The sequence below is a fragment of the Cricetulus griseus genome, unplaced genomic scaffold (assembly GCF_003668045.3).
Source record: "Cricetulus griseus strain 17A/GY unplaced genomic scaffold, alternate assembly CriGri-PICRH-1.0 unplaced_scaffold_411, whole genome shotgun sequence".
Lineage (NCBI taxonomy): Eukaryota > Metazoa > Chordata > Mammalia > Rodentia > Cricetidae > Cricetulus > Cricetulus griseus.
This window is the reverse complement of record NW_023277155.1, coordinates 1-22,066: the sequence shown is the minus strand read 5'-3', so window position 1 is coordinate 22,066 and position 22,066 is coordinate 1. Positions and strand designations below refer to the sequence as shown.

The following is a 22,066-nucleotide window of genomic DNA, read 5'->3' as shown; positions in this document are numbered from 1 at the left end:
AGGATTGCAGTCTGAAGTCAATTTAGGGCATGTTTAGGTTTCCAGAAAAAAGGTATCAAATAACCAAAAAGAAAAAAAAGAACACATTTGACTTCCATGCATTTCTTCTGATTTTGCTGTTTTTAATACTTTAAATTTCTGAATAATATGGAATGTTCTAGATTGAGTTCCAAATGAGAAATAAATATCCTGGGCTGGCAGGATGGATCAGTTGGATAGTGGAGCTTACTCCCAAATCTCAAGATTTGAATTGTGTCAGGACCCACATGGTAGAAAGGTAAATTGACTGCTGAAAATTGTCCTCAAACATACACACACACACACACACACACACACACACACACACACACACACAACTTCAGCAGTAACACATATTTAAAACTTTTTATTAATCAAGTTGAATAGATGGACTTTGTTCTACTTTTCATAAGTGAGGTAATTTTAACTATCTCCCCTTTGGAGTCCAGTGACTTGAGTGTGATGATATCATCACTTATCTATTGATTATTTTGCTTGTTCATTGAATGGAGGGCTTTGAATTATGTTTGGCTTGGGATTAGCATCTATAAACATTTATTTAGCACATTTGCAAGCATGTTGCTTTGAGAAATTGATGACCCCAGCCCTTTGATTGTCAGTGCTTTTGTTGTCTAGGCACGGGCCCTGGCAGGACTCAGTTCACTGGTATTTTGTCTTCAATCTCTAACTGACTGGAGTGTCCAGTTAGGAATCTGCTGACCACTGTACCTACATTTCAGTCAATCAAAGAATTGCAGAATTCCTGGCTGGTTCTTTGATAGAAACATGCTCAGTAGTCAAGAAGATCTACCCTTTTTGAAACCCAACTCAAGTCTATCTTCCACCTGTCTGCCTCTTACATAGTTTTTGGACAGCACTACAGGGAAATTCCTTCACTCCCTTCCAGAAATATCCTTTCTTAGTCAGTGCAATCTTCTACTAGACTATTATGCACTATACCCTCTAGAAATTTAGTAGAATGTTCTTGGGCCAGGATGTGAGTTCTGACATCTACAGTCAAATTGTATAGTATTTTTCCCATTTTAAGTTCTGTGGCAAATTTGTTGATAATTCTGGATGGTGTGTTGATTAAATGCATACCTGTTAATTCTGGTCTTCACATAAAAGTCATGATTAGAGTAATTTTTGATGGGTCAGAATACAAAAATTATTCATTAACTGTGACCACTAGGTGGTGCCACTAATCAAGGAAAACAATGTGGTTACTCTTGAGTTGCCCACAGCCTTGAGTTGCACATAAATGAACATGTGCACTTACACATAAAGGTGTGCATGCATAAGTCAGGATCTAATGACTCTTTGTAATCAACAATGGTGTTAAAGTGTCTTTGTTCATAGAAAGCCATGCAATGAGTTGAGGCATTCAGGCAAGCATGGTATTGAATTGATATAGTAAGAAGTTCCAAAGGCAGGTGTAACAGCTGGCAGTCCTAATGGCCTGTCTAAAAAGCTGTGTGCTTATTACTGTAGAAGAAAGACTGAACTCCAGGGGGAAATACAATTACAGTAATACAAGACAGCTTTTCTTAGGCTGTGACACTATCAGAATCTCCAGTCACTCCAAGGTCATCAGGTTAGCGAAGCTTGTGTGCAGTCAGGCCATTCAGAATTATTAGCGAAGCTGTCACAGAATTAAAAGTAGGGTAACATGCTCTCACAGTGAACATGAGCAGTTACCTCTGAAACCCTGGGGACTGCAGCCTGCTGCCATTGAGTCTCCAAAGCAGCTTATAAGATGACCATTTGCACATCCTTTGTCTAATCCAAGAGGAGAGAAAATATGAACCTCTCAACACACACACACACACACATATAGGCACAGATACTCACACACAAACACATAGGTATGTGCACACATGTGTACTGACATGGAGTACACATGTGTGTGTGGAGCCAGCTCCACATGTGTGTGGAGCCAGCGGGGTCACTGAGAGAGAGTTGGGCAGCCCTGCCTCGCTCTAGCACCCAATTCCCCTAGACTGGTCTGCACTGCATCCACTCTCTGAGCCCCACACGATGCTGCCCAACCCTCCACCTCCCACCCCCCGCCAGATGGGACCACTCCTCCTTGCCATCTGCTGCCTCTGCTCCTGCACTCACTCTCTCTCATTCACACACACACAGGCTGCTGCAGCTGCAGCAGCTGAGGCAGCAGAGGAGAGTGCAAAGGAACACCGTGGACCCCTCCCAAAACAAGCACCACTGACACACAGCTTCCCAGAGAACTGACCTTCCCCGTCTCTTAGGCGCCTGGCATACACAGCACCACAGGCACAACCTCTGAATCCTTGACACCCTGGCTTGCTATGGCTTCCACAGGGGCACTGAACTGAGGAGGCTTGGGGCCTGAGGAGGCCAAGACTGTGATGGGGGCAAAGGGGAGGCAGGAACCCAGCATTGGGAAGAAACCAAGGGAAAGGGAGGGGCGAACTTTGTTCAGGGTTAACACAGGAGAAAAACGAGGATGACCACCCACCACCAAGGCACCCAACACACATCGGAACTGAGGGAAATGGAGGGCCCACGAGGGGCCATGAAAGCTAACCCCTAGTTTCAGAACCCATGTGGGCGGGGACTATTGATCATCAAGCCATGCTCAGACAGGCATAGCCCCTGGAGGAACCCTGGGCTGCAAGTGCATTCCAAGTGTCAATGATCAATGTCCTCCAATTCACATTAATTCTCGAGCTAGCTGCATTCTTCACCAATGCAGGAGGCGAGTCATCCACCTCTAAGAGTCGTATCAATGTTTTAGATGTGGGAAGAGACAAACTTTACCCAATGAGAGCTGACAGCATCAGGATCCCTACCACCATCCCCCACTGCAGACACTTCCAATGGACACAGGAGTGAAGGGGGAGAATGGAGTAGGGGTTCCCCTCAGGCCAGATATCTAGACATAGAAGAAAGAGATAACACAAACTCTAGAGAAGGTTGGGACTGGGCGAAAAGATGCAGAATGACTCAGGGCCCATGACTGGTGATGCACCGGGCAAACAGGGCGCCTGGGGTGACCACCCTGGCACCCAATGAGTGGCTCATTGCCCAAACTGCAGTGAGACCCGGGAACAGCCTCCTCCACAGAAGGAACGGGAGTCCCAGGGAGCCGCCATCAGACACACCACCACCTGGAACATGTGGACGGAAGGGCGCCCCCTCCCCCGGGATCTTTAAAACTACACACTGGAAAACCATAGCCAGGTACCAGAAACAACACCCAATACTACTCGCCATGCACCACACCACACTGGCTTCACCACCACCACCATGCCTTCTTGTCGCCCTCTGAGCACAACAGACCCTGGGACACACCTCCTGGCAAGAAGAAGGTATACATATGTAGGCTCAGCGGTGGATACCCCTGACTCTCCCCTTAATGATCCTTCTTCAGGTTCACCTAGGGAAACATTGTTGGGACTTTTACTTCCTCTAGATAGTCAAGTTTTCCTTCTTAGCTCTCAGCCAGGTCCATGTGCAGACCCCTGCAGGGCCGATCTGAGGGCCTCACTAAACCATCCAATTGGTAATAGTATTGGGCTTCACTGTGTGTACAAAGGGCAAGGACTTAATCAACTCAAGCTTATGACCCGCACTTACAGGGAATTCCTCATTCATGGGGAATAATTGCAATTCCCGATCCCCATCAAGAACGGGGATCAATGGGTAACTCGCTCCTGCTGGCATAGAGTAGGCACAGGCTGAGCCAGTCAGTGTAGTGTGCATGCAGCCTCAGACATCTAAGGGCATCACAGACCTGTTATTGCTCAATCTCAGATGGCTGAATGCCACTTGTCCCCCTAAGAAGTTGGGGCATGCTGCCCACTCCAGAGTCACTTAACTAGTTAGCATGCCAGAGTCTCCTTCCTTATTGGAATTAACCAGACAAATCGCTCCACCAAATAAGAATGGCCATGCACCACCACCCATGGATTCAAGAAAGAGCTATCAATCTGTCAATCCTGTCTTTGTCTGATCCAGGTGAGGTCTCCCATACTGAGTCAAATTAAGCTGCAGGCTCCACTCCTAGTGGTGCCCTTCCATCAATTCCTTTAAGTTTCAGCTTGGCAACCATACTCCCCCCAAACTCAAACACTTAAGTTTCCAGGAAGCTACCCAGGAGGATCAGGAAATAACACCACTGCATCTCCAGTTGGCATTGTTTGTGGTCTGAACTAAGATGATATCTGATTATCTTCGAACCTCCGACTTTCTTGATTAATGAAAATATTCTTGGCAAATGTTTTCCCTCTGGTCTGTCTTGCACCGTTCCAAGAATTTCACATTTACTGGCACAATATGAATGCCCCAAGCAACCCTCTTAATTATGACTTCAGTACCAAAAACCAACAAAATAGACCCACTCCATCTGCCAAAAATACCACAAAGATGTTTACAGTTTGGAGCAGAAACAGCTCACAGCTTTTATTTCCATTTATCTCTTTTTCCATCTTCCCTTAGGGCCAGATAGATCACAATTTCCTTCCATGTACCTCATGATGGCTTTCTAATACATAGGCAAATGTTGTGGGGCATCATCCTGATTTTTTATTCTGTGTGCTTAACACAGAGAAACAAGAATTTTGATGATCCACAGGAAAGTGGTTTGAATTACAAGACAAGCTTTTCAAGGAGTATTTCTATATTCTGCACATTGGTCATGCCTATGTGTCTTGGCCTCTTTAAACATTTGATCCAGTACTAAGCATCTTTTGTTACTAAAGGCATCTTTATATCTGGAAAAGAGAGGACAACTTCTAGAGATCAACAGACCAATTGTCACTTACCATGTGAGTTCTGGGAATTGAACTCAGGTTAACAAATTTGGTGGTGAGTGACTTTACTCACCAAGGCATCACACAGACCCCATTTTCTTTTTCTTTATTAATTTTCAATATTCTCTATTCTGTATTTTACAATATGAATTACAGAAGTATATTTGAGTTTTGGGCATTGTGGGTTGTTTCTTCCAGGACGTGTAAGGCTGCTGGAAAGGATTGGAGTCTGAAGTCAATTTATGGCTTGTTTAGGTTTCCAGGTCAGGCTGGAATACACAGAAAAAAATGGTCTACAATAATGAAAAAGAAAAAAAGAACACATTTGACTTCCATGCCTTTCACTCCTCTTGCTGTTTTTAATACTTTAATTTTTTGAATTATATGGAATGTTCTAGATTGAGTTCCAAATGAGAAATAAACATCGTGGGCTGGCAGGATGGATCAGTTGGATAATGGTGCTTACACCCAAATCTCAAGATTTGATGTGTGTCAGGACCCACAGGCTAGAAAGATAAATTGACTGTTGCAAATTGTCCTCAAACATACACACACACACACACTCACACACACACACACACACACACACACACACACACACACACAAACACACCCAACATCAGCAGCAACACATATGTAAAACTTTTTTTAAAATCAAGGTGTATAGATACACTGTGTTCTACATTTCATAAGTGAGGTAACTTTTACTGTCTCCCCTTTGGAGTCCAGTGACTTGAGTATGATGATATCATCACTTATCTATTGGTTTTATTTACTTGTTCACTGAATGGAAGAATTTGAATAATGTTTGACTTGGGAATAGGATCTATAAAATTTATTTAACACATTTTCAAGCATGTTGCTTTGAGAAATTGATGTCCACAGGCCATTGATTGTCAGTGATTTTTTTTTAGGCACGTACCCTGGCAGGACTCAGTTCACTGGTATTTTGTCTTCATTCTCTAACTGACTGCAGTGCCCAGTTATGAATCTCCTGACCACTGTTTCTGCATTTTGGTCCAATCAAAGAATTGCAGGATTCCTGGCAGGATTCTTGATGGAAACATGCTCAGTAGTCAAAAACATCCATCCTACTTGAAACCCACCTCAAGTCTGTCTTCCACCTGGCAGCCTCTTGCATAGTTTTTTGACAGCACTACAGGGAAATTCCTTCACTCCCTTCCAGAAATGTCCTTTCTTAGTCAGTGCAATCTTCTACTAGAGTATTATACACTATATCCTCTAGAAATTTAGTAGAAAGTTCTTGGGCCAGGATGTGAGCTCTGATATCTACAGTGAAATTGTATACTATTTTTTCACCATTTTAATTTCTGTGGCAAATTTGTTGATAATTCTGGATGGTGTGTTCACTAAATGCATACCTGTTAATTATGGTCTACACATAAAAGTCAGGATAAGTGTAACTTTTATGGGTCAGACTACAAAAATTATTTATGTTCTGTGGCCACTAGGTGGTACCACCAATCAAGGAAAACAATGTGGTTAGTCTTGCTGGCCTATCAAGAATCACCCACAGCTGAGTCTCTAAAGAAAGAAATTAAAGAAGAAACTTGAAAATGGAAAGATCTCCCATGCTCTTGGATAGGGAGGATCAACATAGTAAAAATGGCAATCATGCCAAAAGAAATCTACAGATTCTATGCAATCCCCATCAAAATCCCAACACATTTCTTCACTGACCTTGAAAGAGCAATGCTCAATTTTATATGGAGAAACAAAAGACCCAGGAGAGCCAAAACAACCCTGTACAATAGAGGAACTTCTGGAGGCATCACCATCCCTAACTTTAAGCTCTATTATAGAGCTATAGTCCTGAAAACAGCTTGGTATTGGCACAAAAATAGACTGGTAGACCAATGGAATTGAGTTGAAAACCCTGAAATTAACCCACACACCTACGAACACCTGATTTTTGACAAACAATCCAAATATATACGCTGGAACAAAGAGAACATCTTCAACAAATGGTGTTGGCATAACTGGATGCAAACATGTAGAAGACTACAGATAGACCCAAGCCTTTCACCCTTCACAAAACTCAAGTCAAAATGGATCAAAGACATCAACATAAACCCAGCCACACTGAACCTACTAAAAGATAAAGTGGGAAATATCCTTCAGTTAATAGGTACAGGAGACTGCTTCCTGACCATAACACCAGTAGCAGAGACACTAAGATCAACAATTAATAAATGGGACCTCCTGAAACTGAGAAGCTTCAGTAAGGCAAAGGACATAGTTAGGAAGACAAAACGACAGCCCACAGACTGGGAAAAGATATTCACCACCCCACATCTGAGAGAGGGCTGATCTCCAAAATATGAAAAGAACTCAAGAAGCTATTCTCAAAAACACCAAGCAATCCAATTAAAAAATGGAGTGCAGAACTAAATAGACAATTCTCAATAGAGGAATCTAAAATGGCTGAAGAACAAATAAGAAAGTGTAGAACATCCTTAGGCATCAGTGAAATGCAAATCAAAACAACTCTGAGATAACATCAAGACCATCCTGGGAGGGTCTTGGGTTTCCTGGTCAGGAAACCATAATGTTGTTCCAGGTTCCTGGATCCCAGAGACTAACCCAAGGTTTTGACACTCTGATGCAAAAGCAAAAGGTTTCTTTTTATTTCAAGCAGGCCAGCTAGGATCTCACTGCATGGCAGGCAAGTGAGATACCAACCATCCAAAAAGAGAAGCATTTACAGGGGCAGACCATAAGGTTGAAAGCCACAAATTACAGGGTTTTCATGGTTACTTCAGGTTATACAAAGAACAGAGTATAGCAGTATCTATATATTTTAAGTGAGATACATTTGATTGAAATAAGACAGGGCATGGGTTTGCAGAGTTATAGGGTCACTGGGTACTGTCAATTATCCCCTTGGCTGCAGGATCTTTTTTTTAAAAAAAAAAAAAAAAAACCTGAACACATTTATTCAAAAACAGTTCAGTTAAGTTAAAATCCTATAATCAGTTCAGCCCCAATTCCAGTCACTTGGGTGCGAAGTGTAGATTTGTTAATAACCACATTTGGGTGAATGCCTTGGTCCGCAGGTACAGGCTGATGAGGTAGCTACCCTGCTTATTAGCTGCCAGGGAAAAGAAAGTCCTCCCCAGTTCTGAGCAGCGCCCTCCTCACCCAAGTGCCAGGGTCGCTGCAGACCGCTCAAGGGCTCCCAGGTGATGGTGGCTCCTGCACAGGGGCGGACAGAGGCTTGAGGAATCGGTGTGAGGAAAGATTTGCCTGTAGCTGTAGTTGTAGTGAATGTAGCTGCTGCACTGCCTCCTTGATGAGGTTTCCCGAAAGCCGAGCTGCTGCAGGAGCTGGTGCAGGTCTTCATCGCTGGTGCGGGTCTCGGGCTGAGATCCAAGTCGCTGTTGCAGAAGGCGGGACATGGCTCTGCTCTGGGGCCAACCCCGCTGGCAAGGGCCTGAGAGAGGCAGCGGGGTGCTTGGCTTGCCTGCCACCGGAGGTCCCTCAAGGCCAGGCTTCAGGGACACAGGGCATAGGGCGCTGGTGCCCGCGGTGAGCTCCTCCACGCAGTAGGGAGCCGCCCTGCTCCACAGGCGCCCGCGCTCCCACAGTATGCAGAGAATGGCTCCGGGGTGAGCTGGGGCCACGGTCTCTGCAGACACAGAAGATCCCAGCATCTGCCTCGCCGGTGACCGGTTCTGATCCACTGAGATCGCAGCCTGGATCCGCAGGGGCGGAGGGCGCGGGGCAGCACTCGGCGAGGCAGGGCCATTGTGCGCTGTGTCCAGCTTCAGCGACTTGCCAATCTTGGCGATGAGCTGGTCCACGTCGGTCAAGCTGCCCAGAGTCACAGACTGCTGCAGCAGGAGGAAGCTGTCGTCCTTGTCCTCCCCCTCTGCCTCAAAGCCGGCTTCCTTCTCTGCCCTCTGGCACCGCATGGCCCTCTGCCTGGGACCCCTCGGCTGTGGGGGCATCGCTGGCGACCTGGCTGTCTGCGGGCTTGGTGGGAGGCTGCTAGGGCAAGAGAATCACAGAGGCTGGGGCCAGGCCGGGCCAGAGATGCAGAAGCCTGGGGCCAACAGACTTCCAACCTAGGGAGGCTGCAGGATGTTTACAACCAGTAATTAGCAATTAGCAAAAGAATGTTAACAGGAGTTTTGGACAGTTACCTACCCTTCTCTGAGAGCAAGCTGTCAGGTGCCAGCCATGGCACTCCTGATTTAATGAGTTAAATTTTGCCTTACCTGTAGAAATTCCCTTTTCAGGGCCCAAGTTCTGAAACTTTTATTGATTTTAATTTCCATTTGTCAGCTTTAATAGCCTGGTGCCTAGGTCTTGGGATATTCCCTTAAAGGCCTGGGGTATTGACAGTAAAACACAGACCCTTGTCTAAAACTAGGAATTGGCCTGTGAGAGATGGTAATTGTCTGGGGCCAGGTCCTTTTTGGAAAGATTGCTTTAGATCCTGAAAACCCTACTCGTCCCACCATATGAAGCTGTTGTTACTGGTCCAATGGCCACTTTTGGCTTAGTAATGTTCTAAGAATCCCTGTGATCCCTTTGTGTGGTGACATTTGAGTAGCTGCCTCTTGAATATGTCCCTTCATATTGTGTTCCTGCTACTTCATAGAGGTCTATTCCTTTCTTCCCCCCTCCACCCAGAGTAGTATACAAGATGCTCTTTTCCTTAGAAGCTTAAATCTCAGCACTCCTGAGGCATAGGCAGGCAGAGGTGAGTTCAAAGCCAGATCACAGGTGTACTTAATTTATTCTGGCATATATCTTTGCTGTGTAATCCTCACATATGCCTAAGTAGGTAGACCTACAAGTTACCCTCTATTTACTTTGTTCAAAGTTCAACCTGGAGTATGAATCTAAAGACACTTAAGGATGATGTAATATGTGGAATGCAAATGTGTCTAAACTGGTTCCTCTTTGAGCTTTACGTAAAGTTGGATGAATACCATCAATAAAGAGATTTTTCTATATTAACCTCCTAAGTGTGCAAAGTGATTTCTCCCTGGAAAGGCATATTAATTCTAGGACAGCTGCATTTCCTTCTTGAAAAAAATATTTCTGAGACAAGCACTCTTATGGTGATGTCAGTGGTTTTGATTCCAGTCTGTTGTTCTCCATGGCAATGACCTGACTGACCTCTATATTACACCTCCAAAATTCTTCAATTAAATGACTGTCCCACCTCAGAGATTTAAAATTGTCCATTGGAGTCATGTAGTCAACTATCCAAAGCAGTCAGAGGAAAAGAATATGCATGTGGAGCATTGCTTATGTCTTCAGACCAAAACAAGAGGAGTAGTGTATTGGGTACACTGCAGGGGAAACGGAGAAGGCAATTAGCTGCTGGAGTCACCATCATGAAAAGGGACTTGACTGTGATGTAATTGATGTTTTTGTAATTTCCCAGCATGTTTTAATTCATGTCATGTGAATGAACAGAGACAGCTTGGAAATGTTATCTTCAGCAAATGAATATTTAATGTGCAATTAGGCAAATTGCCTATGCAGATATATATGTGCCAGATTGTTTGATACAGTTAAGGCAGCTCAGAGGTTTGAGGTACAGGCCATTGGCTCCATGATTCACCTTATAGTACTCAGTAGCTAACATTTTAGACATGACAAAATTCATACAATGTCTTATTAGTGACAGTATCCCTACTATGAAAGAGCCTACATTGTTTGAAAGTCAGCATAGCTAAGCATGCTTTCATTTATATTTATCTCTTTGCAAAATTCAATTATTGATAACATTTTAAAAATTTCCTTCCTTTAAATGCATAACGGCCATAATCCCTTTGTTTATATATTTCCATTGTTTCCGTGCTTAAGAATTTCATTTCATTTTTATCTTAAGTGGTGTTTATTTACTTATTTATATGTATCAAATTAGACCAAGGTTCTCAACCAGTGGGTTCACAGGACCCTTTTGGGGAATCAAATGACCCTATCACAGGACTAGCCTAAGATCAACAGAAACACACATATTCATATTATAATTAGTACCAACAAAATTATAGTTATGAAGTAGAACTGAAAACAATTTTACTGTTTGGGGGGATCACCTCATCATGAGGAACTGAATTAAAGTGTCACAGCATTAGGAAGTTTGAGAACCACTGCTTTTGGTCAATGTCTACCATAGCTCAAGCTTGCCTCACACTATGTAATTGAGAATTACTTTGAACACCTATCCTGCTTCTCCTGCACATTCCTGGAAAGACATTCATCCAATTCATTCTAGCCTGGGCCTTGACTTGACTCTGGGAAGGAAATAACAAGTAAATGAATATCCTCCAAGTTCTCAAGATTTTATTGTGAATTTACTAATGAAGGAGGAACCTGTGTAAGAATTTCATTCACCAACTGCAAAGCAGGTGTAGTTACAGAACAGAAAGGGAGGGGCAAGAAGAGAGATTTCCTTCTGTGACAGTAGTTGACATTTACCATGTGGAGTCAGGAAACCAATATTAGATGTTCCATAAATGTCCTGAATTCCATTTCTCAGTTTCATGGATCAGGAAAACAAGAAAATAAAGAAAAGAACTTATCATGAAACCAAATTTCTGTAGTTACAACATTTCAACCTAAGAAAAAGAACTGGATAAAATGGTCTTGCACTGCCTAACAGAATTGTTTTTTCCAGGTTTAACATTATAACCCTGAGAAAAATAGTGTGAGTAGTACTGGATGTGCTCTAATACAAATCCCTATTCTCTGGAGTATATGACCATAATGCCTGTTTCAACTTTTAAATATAACTTTTGGGGGTTACAAAAACATAATATCCACTATCATTTTCTCTGTCTTCAAGACATTTTTATAGCCCCTACCTTGTGTTCTCATCCAGGGCTTTCTTCTTCTTCTTTTTCTTCTTCTTCTTCTTCTTCTTCTTCTTCTTCTTCTTCTTCTTCTTCTTCTTCTTCTTCTTCTTGTTTGTTTAACAACAGATGCTGTTTGAATGTGATCTGTGTTTGGTTGCACAACTTCCCAGCTTTGAAGCAAAGGGTTGGCTGTGATGAACATTGAGCATGTAATTGAATGTGCACACACAGCAACCTGCACCATAAAGAGGAACAGGATGTGCTCTGCCAGATTGGAGGATTTTACTAAATTACTAATTTCCCACATCAGGACCATAACTGACTATAGTGTGGAATGGCAAATCTGGGAGTACCTGTGTGATCTGAGTCATTTGATCTCTGCTCATTCAGTGGGGTGACTGCTAAAATCCTGAAGCCCAGAAGGGTAGTCTTAACTAAGGATGAAATTTTGGAAGGCTTATCCATCAGGAGCAGAAGTTGAGGGTAGCTTACAGGTTCCTTCCAGGATTCTCCTCTTCTGCTGTTGAGAGATGTAAAGAAGACCACAAGCCATGCCATGGTGAGTGTGTAGGCCTATGTCCCCAGACCAGGAAGAGCATATTGGCTGAGCTATACAATCTGAACTTCTTGGGATGGGATGGACCATGAGCCTCATTGAAGTTCTGCTGGTCCCTGTGTTAAGCTGGGCAGTAGCCCTTGGTGTGGGGGACCCTTGGGAGTCTGCTTTTCTTCTCTTATCTAGGGTTGATCAGCAGTACACCTGGGGAGCTACTGGCTGCCTCAGAGCTAGGTGCTATTTCCTATTTTCCCTGCTCCTAAAAGGCCTGTTTACATATATGCAGATTATCTGCATATTGCCAGGGGCTTAAGAGCTTGGAATTTGATCTGAGTTACTTTCTAGGGAGCCTCTGATGCTTTAGAAGTCAACAACACTCTAAATAAAATTGGCATTTTTCTTTCAAGAGTGACCAGTTGTTTTGTCTTTATTAATCTGCATATCCCTTGCTGGAACCTGTAAGAAGTAGCAGCACTGGATGCTACATAGTGGAGGTCCTGCCCAAGAAGAAGAAAGAAGGGAATACACACTGACAGATCACTAGTGGATTTGCTGGACAGCATCAAGGTCAAGGTAGGAGTGTGTGCATTGACATGGTTGCCTCAACCCTGAGAGAGTTAGGCTTGTAAGGTACTGTAATGTGCCACAGCTCTGAATGGAGCTGGATTGGAAAGAGAGAAGCTCTGTGTCAAAAAGAAATTAAAAAATTAAAATATAGAAAAATAGAAAAAGAAAATATATATAAAAATAGAAAAATGAGAAAAATAGAGCAATAGTAAATACAAATGTCATGCATGGGTTTATTGGGATTTGTTTAGATATCAGACCAACAGAATCTTCAGTTAAAAATGTTATTGCATTAGAGAGAGCAGGGCATGGGGAGGAGGAAATACACAGAGCCTTCTAGAGGTTGCTTTGGACATGGTCAGGAAGGGCACTGAGTCAGAGAGAGTACCAACAGATGAGAAATGAGAACTGGGTTTGTTCCCAGATGCAGGAGAGGGAAGCAGCCACAGATGACCTACAGCAGGTCAGAGGGGAGAAGGCTAGGGTAAGGTCAATGTCAGAACTTAGATAACTTGCAGCCTTGGGAGATGGAGGGGGTTTGTGGCTGACTCCAGTCAAATGTATAAAAATGCTATTGATAAAGCCAGTCAGAAACGGTGCTTAAGGCCTTATGGAGAAAGAAAGGCAATGTAGGTAAATTTGGATCTGTTCAAATTTTGGATGCTCATAATTCAAGAATTGACTATAACTGCTGTGTTACCAGAGATTTCAATTAGGGATTTTTCAGTTCAACAAACTGATCATAACCTGGGCAAAATCAGAAATGTGAGATGTATGCAAGTTGTGAATGTTCGGTGTGGCCACACATGAAAGTTTGATATATGTATGATTGTGAATACATGAATGCTGACACAAGGAACTGCTTAAATTGCCTTGGATATGGTTTGTCTCAGACATAGTAAATTAGCTACCAAAATTACTTTAATTATACTCAATAAGAACATCCAATTGGTCCGTCAATGTATTAACAGGAGAGGTTGATTTGAATCTTCAGTCTGTTGGTGGAAAAATAACAGAAGCCCATAGCATATGGATGATTGTATGAAATTTAGCAGAGGAGAAGATACAGAAATCCTCCTATAATTTTTATAGTTGTAAAGAAAAATCTAGAAAGTAAATGTTGATGCATGATTTAATAAAGGTTTTTGAGGAAAAAGCCGCAGGAGACAGCTGCCTGGTAAAACCTTTAATTGATTTCAAAGAAAATTGGTAATCAGTTTCCAACTCTTGGGCTGTTGCGATTCATGCTAATGCATCCTTTCACATTCCCAAAATAGTAAGGAGCAGTCCCAGGAAAATACTATGTCAATTTTTACTATTATTTCTTCTGATACAAGAGCAGCTTATGTTATAACTAGTAAAAATATGCAGCAGAGAAGGCCCTAACCAAGCTCAGAGAATGAAGTTATGTGCTGTTGCAATGGTCTCTCGGTATCTAATAATATGATTCATTTAATCTATAGACTAAGAATCATTATTTTTATGGCTCTTTAAATTGTGGGGACAATTCTATACATAGAGACTATTACAAACGGGTTAAAATGTTGGACATATTAAACATGCTGTTCACCTAAAAAAATTTCCATGTTTTATGGGTCACATTGGGAACTGTTCAGGCCTTTCCCCTGTCTACTGGCTAAAGGGATCCAATAACAGATTGATTAATGAAAATGGTAAATTTTTACCATGAAAATGTTAAATGTTAAGGTTTTATCAATGGGTATATTTGCCTCTAGGCATGGCTAATAACCCTTGAAAGGTTCAGGCATTATGCTGGCCTGCCCCTGTTACCTGGTGGAATCCACTCAGGCAATACCCTGGTCAGCCCAAGGTTCCATGGGAAAGAAGTCTGCACGCAGGTGCAGAGGACCCCTTTAAAAGATAGGCCCCTGCACCTTTCTCTCTCTCTCTCTGCCCCTTTACGCTCGCGCTCTCTCTCTCTCCCCCTGTTCCTGCTCTCTGTCCCCTCTCTCTGTTTCCCCGCTCTGTCTCTCTATGGCGACCGGCCATGGTGGTCAGCCATTACCCTGTTCCTCTTCTTAGTCTACCCATTCTGCCAGTCCTTATAATAAACTTATAGTCAATATGTCTGTCTCAATATTTCTCTTTTCTTCTTTTTAAACAAAAGAATAACATTTTGGCGCCCGACTTGGTTTAGGCTCCCTCCGTAGACCCTCTCCCAAAGCTAGCTGGTGGGATAGTTTTTCTTTCTTTGTAACTTTTCCTGCCAGGAGCATGGGAAATCTCGGAGATCCTAAAATCTGAACTCATAGCCCACTTCCATCTCCACTTTTCCTGGCACTCCCTCCTGCCTGCAGCAGCCTGAGATGCCGGAACTCAACTTGCCGCTTTTCCAACTAAGTATTTCTGGAACTCACTGATCTGCCTATTCGCTACAATCCGGTAAGAAACCCAAACCGTTCCCATGGGGCAGACCCAGCGCTGTTCACTCTGGGTCCATTTTTCGGTTTCGGGCCGGGTGCTCTCAGACAGGGCAATCTGTACATTTTTCGGCCTTGCCCACGGGAAATACATTTTTACGGGATCTTTCGGTTACTGGCAGTGAGTAGGTAAATGAGCAGAGTTCTGCCTCCCAGTGGGAACTTTCTTTCACCTGGGAATGTCCCTCATTGTTCTGTTTGTTCTTTCTCTGACTGTTTCTTCTTGGTTGGCAATGTCTGCTTGAGATGCTCTGAGAGTTTTGTTTGTCTGCTGGTTTTCATTTTTCCACATGAATGAGGTTTAAAACTTTTCTGGCAATTGAAAATGTGCTTACGGGGGTCGCCACCTCAACCACGTGTGCTACCCTGGGGGCCGCCATCTTGGTCATAACCATGTGACCTAGCTTAGGCCTACCCACTCACTTCAAGCACTGCCACCTGACATCTTGCTTTTTATTTCTTTCACTTGTTGGGTGCATTTCCTAAAGGTCAGGCATGGGATCCCGCTCCAGGAGCGGTGCTTTTTTGCTTTTTTCAGTTCGGACTGCTGGGTCCTTTTTCAGTTTCGGGACAGCTGTGTCCCCTTCGGGGCCAGGCCCCTGGCAACTCCCACGGGCAGACGTGCATCCGTAGAGGAGCTTTTTGCCGGTTCTCCACCTGCCTCACCCATGGGAAATGCATAGAGGAACCTTTCTGGTTTCATCCAACAAGCAGGTAAACAGACAAAAGCGGCTTAAGGTTGCCGCCGTTTTGGTCATGTGACCTACCTGTAGGCACGCACAGCTCCAGCGGCCTATCGAGCAAACCTGTCTGCCGGATTTTTGATTTCTGCCAGATCTTTTTGCTTTTTATTTTTATTTTTTGTCTTTTTCTTCTTTCACTGGCTCTGTTGTTCATGGCTTGTTTACTAAATACTGTGCCTTTCCAGGGCCCTCTGTTTAAGTCTACCCTGTCTCTTTAAATCTCCTGTCTGTTTGCTACAATGTATGGATCAGAGATTACATTCTGGTTCCCCCTTTACTGTTATCCAGTCCTGCTTGTCTCTGTACCTGTAATTTAATTTTATACTTATCTAGCTCTATATATTTAAATTAAACTATACTAAGTCTCATATTTCTAAATTGCTATATATCTTTAAATGATGGTAAACATTTAAAGTCATAAAGGTCTAATTTAACTATACTTAAAATATAAGCTAAGTCTATACAACTTAAATTTAACTCATCTTTAAATGATGATGAAAGTTTAAAATCATAAAGATCTATTTCAAATTAACGATATTTATACCATTCAGTCTATCCAATAGGCCATTTACAAAGGTACAGCTTTTATTACAAAAAGGGATTTTTCTCTAACTAAAGGCAAACTTTTTAACTGCTGAGATACTAAACAGACAACAGCCCTCAAATGCTCAGAGATCTAGAGAATATGGCATTTAAAATGTTTTGTTAAAAAGCTTTTTATAACAGAGAGATAGGCCAGCTGCTGGCCCCACCCCATTTCCTCCGAGAAGACTGGGCACTGAAGAAACTTCGTCTCAAGTCAGTGACAATGCTGGTCACTGAGCAACCCTGCCCTTCGCCTCAACTACTACAAAGTATTCCAGACCTTGGACAAGAGGACAACGGAATCGACTTTCCCAGCGTTGCTTGGGCCAACGGTAGGAGTCTTCCCAAAGTCTATAATCCACAGGTCACAAGTTATCAGCAAGAAGGCAGGTGTCCTGCAGCCCACTACTATGGATGGAGGACCTTGGGTATGGCTGTCCATGCAGCCTGCTGGCAAGTCTCTGTTATTCTTTAATCATTGATTCAGGTAAAATCTTATCCTTCTCAAGAACTCTGATGCTTTTGACGACTGATAGTCTTGCCAGCTTAAAGCAAAACAGATTCCAGTAACAGGTATTTTAGGGTTTATCTATGTAAAGATAGGAAAGTCTAAGATGTATGAAGGTCTGAAAATGTAGTTACGAAGGCCTGAGGATATAAAGGCTTAAATGGTGATAAAATGAGTTGAGACATTAAAAAGAATAAAATATGTTCCTGATTTCTCTATTTCTCATGCTACTGTTCATAGTAAAGTTCAACAATACCACTATATGATCATAACTACAAGGTCAAGATTAAGATGCTTTTCATTGTCCTAAAAAAATCTGTCTATTTTAAAATGGTAATAGCTTTCAGCCAAGTTGTTTCTAACATGAATATGCTGCTAAATTGTCTAATAGTTATGTTTCCACAAACTCTAAGGATTCTTGTAAGTTCCAGGGAGCCGAATCAGATCCAAACAGGTCAGATTCACTCCAGGTAATATTCAACCTTTCCCTGGTCCCAAATTCCCTTCACTCATCTTGGGACTCCTCGGGAACCCCTCCCTCATCTTACAATCTTCCCCTCAAGTGACAGGACCTAAGAAAAAAAATTTTTCTAAACTCAACCTTGTCTTCTGCTCTGTCAGCATCTTGCCAGGTCTAAGAGGCTCCAGGGAGTTCCATACAGCCTGGACTACAATGAAACAACCAGCTTCCCCAGGACGTGGCAGCACCCCAACCTTCTCGGGTCCCCCAAAGATGGTCAACGCCCCCCATGTCAGCAGGAAGCAGTCTTAAGAATTCGACGCCCTTATTCCTTAACCTGCCATGTATAAACACCCCACCTTTTTAAATAATAAGTAGAGGTGGGAATGAAAGGTTCAGGCATTATGCTGGCCTGCCCCTGTTACCTGGTGGAATCCACTCAGGCAATACCCTGGTCAGCCCAAGGTTCCATGGGAAAGAAGTCTGCACGCAGGTGCAGAGGACCCCTTTAAAAGATAGGCCCCTGCACCTTTCTCTCTCTCTCTCTGCCCCTTTACGCTCGCGCTATCTCTCTCTCTCCCCCTGTTCCTGCTCTCTGTCCCCTCTCTCTGTTTCCCCGCTCTGTCTCTCTATGGCGACCGGCCATGGCGGTCAGCCATTACCCTGTTACTCTTCTTAGTCTACCCATTCTGCCAGTCCTTATAATAAACTTATAGTCAATATGTCTGTCTCAATATTTCTCTTTTCTTCTTTTTAAACAAAAGAATAACAACCCTACCATGTGTCAAGTTTCAATCAGTTTTGTCTGGATTTTGTAATTACCCCCAAAACTGGCATTCCTTACAACCCCCAAGGACAGGCTATTGTGGAACATGTCCATCACATTTTTAAAGCTTATTTGGTTAAATAGGTGGGACCTTGAGGGATCCCTTGGCTCCACTCACCCTACTTATTTATGTTTTAAAATTTTTTAATAGTGGATAATTCCAATAACTCTGCATCAAATCGTCCTTGGCTGTCCTCTGTGCAGAAAAAGCCTCTGGATAAATGAATAGATCTTCCCTGGGGACTTTTGAGAGGGTCAGATCCGGTTTTGATGTGGGCTCCTGGGTCTATTTGCATTTTTCCAGAGAATGATGCATCTCCAATCTGGGATCGAGAGTGTCATGTATACCTGGTTCCTGCTGATTCCATTCAGCTTTCTAATGAGCCATTGGATGCTAATGAGAAATCTGCCAGCCCTAGTGCTGATGGATTCTCAAAAACAGGTGTGACTGGTTATAGTCAGCTCCAACCTTAATCTGGGAAAGGCAGCCAGCAATAAGGATTTAAAGGAACAAATTTCCTAATCATTGCCCATGTCTTCTTAGTAAAGCTGAAAGCCAAGCCAACCTTTTCCCATATGTTCCTTTGCTGGCCTTATTATGCCTGCTTAAAATACAGTCTCTTTGGCTGCCAAAGGGGTTAATTTAACTTACAAAGTGTGCTCCTACACTCTTTGATATGCTAAGTAACCCTCCCTCTGGAGAAATGTTTAACTGTTTCCTCCAAAAATGCCACTTGGAGAAGCTGCAGAGATGATGGGATTGCAGTCTTGGTTTTCGTGGTACAAGACACAACAGTGGGACTCCCTGGAGAAGACCAGCTTTTCCTTACTGACATGGGAGAGATCTTGACATCGTGACTTCCAATGTGACTGCAATTGGAACCACCAGGCAGTTTCTGGCTTAGCTGCCCCTCAGGCACTTAACACAGCAAGCATCCTGAGTAGTTCTCAGGGGAGTTTCCATCTGCTTTAAGATCCTAAAAATTATATTTATTCTCTAGTCTGAATGGACACTTTAAATTTTGATTGGGTAACTTTTCTAGATTTCTCAATTGGGTATTCAAAATCATTTAGGCTTGTGAGATCAGGGTGCCTCCTCTTTAGGGAGACTCTGTCTTTTGGAACACTTACTAAAGTTCGCTTCAGGTCTGAAGAGGGATCCCTAGACCACAGGATTAAAATCTGGGCAGCTTCTTTTATCCTTGTCTGTCTTGAGGCACAAAAACACCAGCAAGTCCAGAGCCATTTGTGGAGAAAGTCAATCATGCTTTCCTTGACAACAAACTACCCCTCAAGGCAGGTCTTGCTGAGTCTGCAGGACAAATGAGTTATCAATGATGGGTTATTTTCAAGGGACATCTGTTTACAGAGGGTCTGATAGGCTTGGGCAGGCTTTAATATGATGGGCATGATAGATGTTGAAGTCCAGAAATACTAAGACAGACACTAATTTTTATTTTTATATGTGTAAGGAGTCACCTGTAGGGGACCACTGGGAGCTGCTTTTCTTCTCTTATCTAGAGTTGATCTGCAGTACCCTAGGGGTGCTGACTGCCACACAGCTAGGTGCTATTTCCTTATTTTTCCTACTGACAACAAGGCATGTTTACAAATATGCAGATTATCTGCAAGTGCCAGAGGCTTAAGAGCTGGGAATTTGATCTGATTTACTTCCTAGGGTGCTACTGATGGTGTAGAAGTCAACTCCCCTGTAAATAAAATTTCATTCTTTTTTCAACAGTGACTGGCTGTTTTGTCTTATTAATCTGCAGATCCCTCCCTGTATCTAACATGTAAGAAGTAGTAGTGCTGGACCCAAACCTTGGCCTTGTTGAGTGTGGAGTCCCTGGGGAAAGGGAGACTCTGCCTTCCTGGCAAGGAAGACTATGAGCTGGTAATATCACTGTCCAATGATACAGGCTTTGCTTTTGTTGAGCAGTGGGAAGACAGATTGGAAAACTGAAGGTCTGGATTCTAGAAGTTCTGGATATTACACTCCACTTTCAGGTTTGTCTTACAAATGTTACAGATAGTTTAGAAACTGTTAGAAAGGAGGGCATGGGAATCATCCTTCAGCAATACATGATTAGAGTGTTTTCAACACTGACAGCTACTGACAGCCACCATCATGTGATTCAGGTAAAATTCAGTTCAAGGGCACAAAAGGAGTTTCTGCAATGTAGAGGTATTTCAGGTTAGCATAGTATTTTGCAGGTGAATAGGGAAGATGCCTCATCTTGTGACATCATCCATTCAACAGGAAGCAGGAATTAAATTATTCTATACATTGTGTTTTGGTTGAACATCACTGTGACTGGATTTGCCTGAAACCACTAAGGGTAACGAGGGGTTGTAGAGTCATAGAAGGCTCTGTAGGAGATGGCTTACATTTTCTGGGAGGGCCCCAGAGCATGGGGCCTCTCTGGAAGATATATTAGTTGCTGAAGGGTAAGAAAATTAACAATTTCGGAGTCACTTTTTTTGTTGGAATTGTGAAATCTGTCTTTATTTAATTTCTGTACACATCAAAACATAGGTACTTGTGTTTGGCTGAGATTGCTTTGGTCTTTTGGATAAAAGTTTATTATCCTGTTTTTGTTCTTGGCTTTTTCTCTCCATTCTCTATTCTGTTACAAATATTGTAGACCTTCTTTATTATTGTTGCTTCCGTGGTAGATGTAGAAGTCATATTTATCAAGGTGTGTACTGTATTTTCTTTCTTTCTTTTGGTTTTTTTGAGACAGAGTTTCTCTGTGGCTTTGAAGGCTGTCCTGGAACTACCTCTTGTAGACCCGGCTGGTCTCCTACTCACAGAGATCCACCTGCCTCTGCCTCCCAAGTGCTGGGATTAAAGGCATGACCCACCACCACCTGAATTTTTTTCTTTTTTTATATAATTGCATTGTGCATTCTGAAATGTTTTCACTTTGTATGTAGTCTTGGAATCATCTTTTCTCTTAGAAATAGTTGGAAATTGTATTTGGATTGTATTCAGTTTATGTTGCAAATTAACTATAAACTATATCTCAATTTTGATGCAACATATTCCCTAGATTCATTTATATATTTTATTTCTATATGTATTGTTGTTAATCAGTGAAAGACTTTTAAATTTGTGGATTAAAAGTGTTACTGGGCTTGGCAGGTGGCTCATCACATACTCTTCTTGGACATCCTGAGTTTAGATCCCAACACCCCTATCAGGAGGTTCATATCTACCTGCTACTCCTGGTTCAGGGCATCTGACAGGCTCTTTTCTGTTGTGTCACCTGTACACACAGAAAACATTCTCTTGAACATGTAACAAACACATACAAAACATGAATAACTTTGCTTCCTTTTTTTTTCTTATAAAGCAACTAGAACAAAACAAGTTGTTTTAGGTGTAGAATAGAAATCAAACATTGTTTCCTTAAAAATCTCTTCTCTAGTATTTGGTTTGGAAAAGGGTTCCTTTCCTCATCTTGATGCATTTAAGGCAATCATCAATCATAGGAATTTGATCCTATGTGAGCAAGAAGGTAGACATGCATAACTAGTATAACATTTTAGTATGCTGCGGGTCATTACACAAGGTTCACACTCTGAATTCCCAATTATGGTCCTAAGCCTATCCTGCCAGGGCTGCTCATCTGTGCAATGTATCCCAGCTGAAGTTCAGGTCCAGCCTCTAACAGAGATTTCCTGACTTCCCTACAGGTCAGTCATTCCTGAGGGAGATGCTCTATTC

General features: G+C 42.6%; 1 pseudogene; it reads right to left on the bottom strand.

Annotated features, from left to right (window-relative positions):
- Window positions 1-7,919: 7,919 nt before the first annotated feature.
- Window positions 7,920-8,746, bottom strand: LOC113837985 (annotated as a pseudogene).
- Window positions 8,747-22,066: the final 13,320 nt, after the last annotated feature.